Genomic DNA, 6,000 nt, shown 5'->3' with positions numbered 1-6,000 from the left:
TCATATTCATCATCTCAGCTTTACCTATTCTGTCATTCTACCATTATCCAAAATATTCACTATGAATACGAACCTGTTGCTTCCATTCTTGCACAGTCCGTACCAACATCCTTTCCTCCTCCTTCCTGGTTTTCATTTGTCCTCATAACCTTACTTTTCACGTTTACTTTCAACTACATGAGAACTTTTTCAATGCTCTCAGCAATTAATCATCTATACCATACTACATCAAGAACGTCCTTACTATCTACTTATCTATCATAAGCTTTCTCTAGGTCCAAGCGTGCCATATAGAGATTTTTCATTCATTTTACTTTCAAATTTCTCTCATAACTATTTTATCAAAGCACAGAACACTTTTCAAGTTCATCACAAAATCACGTGGGTGCGCAGGATTCCGAGTACACTTTCATTTTCCTGAATACGCTCATCACTTTCATAGAGGTTCGCATGCTCTTAAAACCTTACCTAACGTCCAGCATCTAGGTTTTAATAAATAGCATTTTTTTGGTCAGTGCAGCTGTGGAGACCCTAATACGTTTATAAATACAATATACGGCATTTATGCCTCATATGACTTACAAAGTAAAATCGATCATAAAATAAACATGTACATCCGGTTTCAACATGCATGAAAAGGCACTAAAAGTTCGATTAAACACTACTTTCACGTAGGCCTAATCGAGATTTACCGGCACTAATAAATAGTCAACACTGATGATAATATAATGATAATAATATTGTACTTACCATCTCCAGCAGCGCGTACCTCATCGCCTTTCTTAGTTATCACACCAGTAAACCAAGTAGATTTCAAGGCTGAAAAAAAGTCCCTGACGGACTTCTTAGGGGCGAATATGTACTTCTAAATGCTTATAGCGTTATCATGCTCCTCGATCTTGGTTCGGTTTTCACTACAGCAACTTGCAAGGTTGAGCAGGTCATTAAACAATTGCTTTGTGCAACGGACTAAACCTATACAATGCGTAGCTCTGATCAAGGAAGTCAAACCTAAAGAAAAGTATTTCAAGTCAAACTCTACGCAATGGTATTCTGCATCACTTGATCATATACAGTTAGATGTACCCAATGAGGATGGTTTCTGAATCGCTTTACTTCAAAGACTGCAGTTCAACATTGCACATTAACATAGGTCTAAAGACTAAATCCCTATCAACTTTCCATTTGGAATTTAAACTACATAACATAAAATTGTCCTATGTAAAAAGCGCAGTTTACTTTGGTTTCATCTTTCACAAAAATTAACAAAGGAGGCATTTTTGCTTTACTGACGAAGAGACCTAGGCTAACACCTAACCCTAGTTACTAACAATTGAGTATCCACTTCTCTGGTCCTGAGACAATAAGCCAACTCTCTAACTTGAACTCAGCATAGTCGCAAAGCCATCTCTTCTGTTTTTTGGAGCCATTAGTACTTTAAATAGTGGAGACTAGGTGTGGCGGCCATAAACAGTTATTCTGTTTCTTAAACAGACACTCAAGGTTAATCTAGGTAACACTCTCGCAGCGTGAAGGTGTACCTACCAACAGCAACCTTACAACCCCGAATCTCGTAACTCCGCTCGGTTATTATCTTTACGAAACTGTTGCAGTACATTTACCATCTGCTCACTTATCACTGTTTACAACGACACTTAGGCTAACACTCGCAGAGAAATGTAACATAAACTATCAGCACGGTTCAGAAGACGTCTACGAGTGGGCCTTTACCGTAACGGTTACTGTTTGTGGTCACTGGTATCACATTACGGAACCGTTTCTTATAGTTTTTCTATATTTTACGAACTTTCACTTAAATCTCGTCTACTTTATAAATGAACACATTTATGATATAAATTATATGTCTACATATAAAAACTCGTATAGAATCACACAAGTTATGATATCAATATGCACTTTAAATACTCACGATCTCTATTTTTCTAACTAACGCAACCAGTTTTGCCGCGATACATCCAAATCAGTGTTTGTTGCTTTTGCACTAAGCCCCTTTAAAAATAATAGCATAGAAAATACAAAACTTTACATCATATTACATAATGTATTTGTTAACCTTTAAACACTCACGACAATATAAATATTTAGGATTAGCATCTAATTCCCTTGACTATTTCTCATTTGACCCAAGACGCTTATTCGTTCACTCAAAACACACAAGTAAACAACTTTGTTGAGATGTGGTCTCCGCCAAATAATTAACCAAAACTTCGTATACGAATATTAGTGTCGTGCCCGTTATTTGACTTGACTACTATTCAGTAGTTGAGTCAAAACTTGGGTTATCTCCCTGACGGTGTTTCCTGATTTTGTAAAGTACCATTAAAACGTACAGTGAAAAAGCATAGGCTAGCAATGACGGTATAAGTAACTGGCTTTCCAGGCCCGATGAAGACGTCTGCAAAAATGCTTTTATCCTAAGACTGTATATTTAGGGAAACATTTAACTTAAACGAGAAATATAGCCACGTATAAGTCCCGTTTTATGCCGATATAATTTATTTCAGCTGGCTAGCCTATTTCTCGAGCCATGTAGGATAGCCTAGTGTTTTGACATTTACATTTTACGCATGGTTATCTATCTCAGCGCCTGATTGATGCGACTACGTAAGAGATAGTTCATGAAAGTGGAAACTGCCCGGGGAATATTCTTTCAAGACATCATTAAATGTAAAGACTTGTAATCAAAAGATGTAGGCTATGGTGGTGCTGAAATCTAGAGTCACTGTGCTTCGTAGGAGAGCCAAGCGGACGAGGCGGCCACGGTAGGTAAAACGATGAATAGCCTATACAAGATTTGAAAAAGTCTGACAATCTAAAATGTTACTTTATGTGCGCAGGTTGTTATGATAGTAGCTATTTTTATAGAAACGGTGTAAAATATAAGTTTGGGATGATTTGGAAGTGGAAAGGCCAAAAATCAACCATACCTAACCTCGCGTACAGCTAAGATAGACGTGTAACATCACAATGAACTCGCAAACCAATATATTTTCGTAGATGTAGGCGAAGTGGTAAAGAATCGTGTCTGCCAGGCAAGTTGAACTTTGTTCGTTAATATAGGCTACCCTGGACCAAGGTCAAAGATGTAATGTTGAAGATGACAGCCATACCCTATAGAGAGGAATTTATATTAGCATTTCATATTCTCGGTTTTGGCTTTTGTTCCTTTAGTAAATTTATGTTGCTAAATGTTCATTTTATATATCCTTGGAAAAACATGGTAAAATCCTTCTGTTATGAACCAAGAAGGCAATCATTCAAAGCTAGACATAATTACATTAATTTTTAATGCAAGAAATTATAATGTACTGGTTGTTGTCGTGAACAGGAGTAGTTTAACTGTGATTTCAGCTCTGAATTTTTTATATTTATAATTTACAGTTGTAAGCCTTATTTGCGAGTTTTAATCAAGAGCCCCCTTTGGGATATATACATTAATCGACAGCAGTCTCACGTTCTTCCTCATTTATTTTCACTTTTATTAGGTAGTTTTGTATTTGGGATTTCATTCGTATTATTACAAAAAATCTTAGCAATGTATCTGCATAAAGTAACCTGGTGGAAATGTGAGACATACCCACACTATCTAATATATATATATATATATATATATATATATATATATATATATATATATATATATATATATATATATATATACATATATAAATTTCTGACTCACGTCGGGAGGGCAACTTCTTTTGACTTGTGTGGCCCAGTGGATAACGCCCTTGCTTTCCACCTGAGAGACCTGGGTTCGATCCCGACGTGAGTCAGAAATTTATTTCTGTTCCACACGTGATTGTGTGTTGATGATCTCTATATATACATATATATATATAATTTATTTACATATATACACGTATATATACATACACATATATATGTGTGTATATATATATTTATATATACGTGTGTGTGAGAGAGAGAACGATTAGTGATAGGCTATATATTTCAGCTTGTTAAGAAGTAATACTCATCGCTTTCTCTTGAAACCTTAATCTATTTTCAAAGTGAAATGTCAGAGTTGTTAAGATTTTCGATTTTTGTTTCCGTGTAAAGTGGCTGTTTCTCAGTGAAGCAGAGAGTTGTTAAGGTTTTCGTTTATAATTTTCTTGTAAGGGGATTATCAGAAGTTACCAGATACCGTCTTACAGATCTAAGGTTTTTACAGCACAGAGTATGATAAAAATGTTGGCTTTTCACATGCTTTCGTTACGTCTCTCTCTCTCTCTCTCTCTCTCTCTCTCTCTCTGTGGATGGCTTTACTAAGACAATCACAATTGTACGGTATGTTGAACCTTGCCTTACACTTCATTCGTTATGTAGAGCAACTTTTAATGCTTGAAATGTTTTACTGGGAACCGTGAATTGCCTCCCTTGTTTATCCCTGGAAAGGAGAAGAAGAAAACAGTCTTCAGTTTTGCTGACTTGTTGGAAAGCTGAGCGAAGACTCTTGAAATATTATCACATTATTACAACGTCTTTAGGTGGAGGGGGTTCGGGTAGGGGTTAGAAATACAGGCGAGAGGAGAAAAGCTGGTAGCGGAAGATTCTGAAGGAAATGAAGCCTGTAATTTGTTTTGCCTTTAACGAAGTTTTTAATCTGCGTCGGTGGCTCGAGAGGAGGCGGAGGCGCACTCGAAGAAGTTTAAGCCTAATCTTTTAAATTCGGCCTGATGAGATAAGAATTGAATGACGGGGAAGAAATTGGATGAACGGAACGTGGGTTTTATAAATGTATGGTACGGTATATATGCACAATAATGTGTTGTATAATTTTATATACTCATATATAAATATATATAGGTATAATTTGATATATATGAATTTATATATAAATATATAATACACATAAATATATACAGTATATATATATATATATATATATATACACGTATATAAATAAATGTGTCTGATACGGTGTATATGTACAATAATGTGCTATATAATGTACATATGTGTATATATATATATATGTGTGTGTGTGTGCATGCATATATGTATATGTATATATATATATATATATATATATATATATATATATATATATATATATATATATATATATATATATATGTATATTATATATGTATATATATGATTATAATCACTTTAGCACGTGATTCGTTTATCACATATTACCGCAGGTTTTAAACAAGGTCCTGACCGGTTTCGTCCATGGCTTGGAAATAAAGTCGAAACCAGTCAGGACCTACCTGTACACCCGGTCTCTTATATTTGTGTTTATAAAATGTTCGTGTGCATGCTTAGCAAAAAAATCCCAATAATACTTTATGCATATATATACAATGTACCACGGGTAGTCGACTGTGGCAGGTCATAGCAAGACAGGAGAAATGCATATGGGAGGCATCAAAATTCTGAGAACCCGAAGAGTAACGTCTTTTAGCGGTGCCTCTTTCAATAGTTAGATATATATATATATATATATATATATATATATATATATATATATATATATATGTATATATATATATATATATATATATATATATATATATATATATATATATGTTTGTGCGTGTGTGTGTAACTGAACCACGAAAATATGGAACGTGGTTAACATATAATAAAGACAAAATCCTCGAAGGAAAGAGAAACAATGAGGTGTTGCAGGCCTTTCTACTTATACGCCTTTACTTTGCTAAGTAAAGGACTACAAGTCGAAAGGCCTTGCAGCACTCCATTGTTTCTTTCCTTCGTGAATTTTGTCCTACATATATTATATATATATATATATATATATATATATATATATATATATATATATATATATATATATATATATATATATATATATATATATACACATACACACACATATATATAGGCTATATATTTATATATATATATATATACATACATACATACATACATACACTCACAAACACATGTTTGTTTTTTGCTCACCTTTCTGTGAGTCCAGCCACTCCACAGGAAGCCTATATTTATTTC

The 6,000-nt window shown here is 34.2% G+C and overlaps 1 protein-coding gene across 1 annotated transcript in view; it reads left to right on the top strand.

Annotated features, from left to right (window-relative positions):
• The first annotated feature begins 2,146 nt into the window (after window positions 1–2,146).
• The window catches only part of LOC136849807 (zinc finger protein on ecdysone puffs-like), a 520,057-nt gene continuing 516,203 nt past the window's right edge, over window positions 2,147–6,000 (top strand). Inside the window, exon 1 of the mRNA XM_067123238.1 lies at window positions 2,147–2,783. The gene's annotated coding sequence lies outside the window, so the exon portion shown is untranslated. The remainder of the gene's footprint in view (window positions 2,784–6,000) is intronic.

This window comes from Macrobrachium rosenbergii, chromosome 21, assembly GCF_040412425.1.
Source record: "Macrobrachium rosenbergii isolate ZJJX-2024 chromosome 21, ASM4041242v1, whole genome shotgun sequence".
NCBI classification, from domain to species: domain Eukaryota; kingdom Metazoa; phylum Arthropoda; class Malacostraca; order Decapoda; family Palaemonidae; genus Macrobrachium; species Macrobrachium rosenbergii.
The sequence above is the reverse complement of the archived record's forward strand: the minus strand, read 5'-3'. Positions and strand labels throughout refer to the sequence as shown.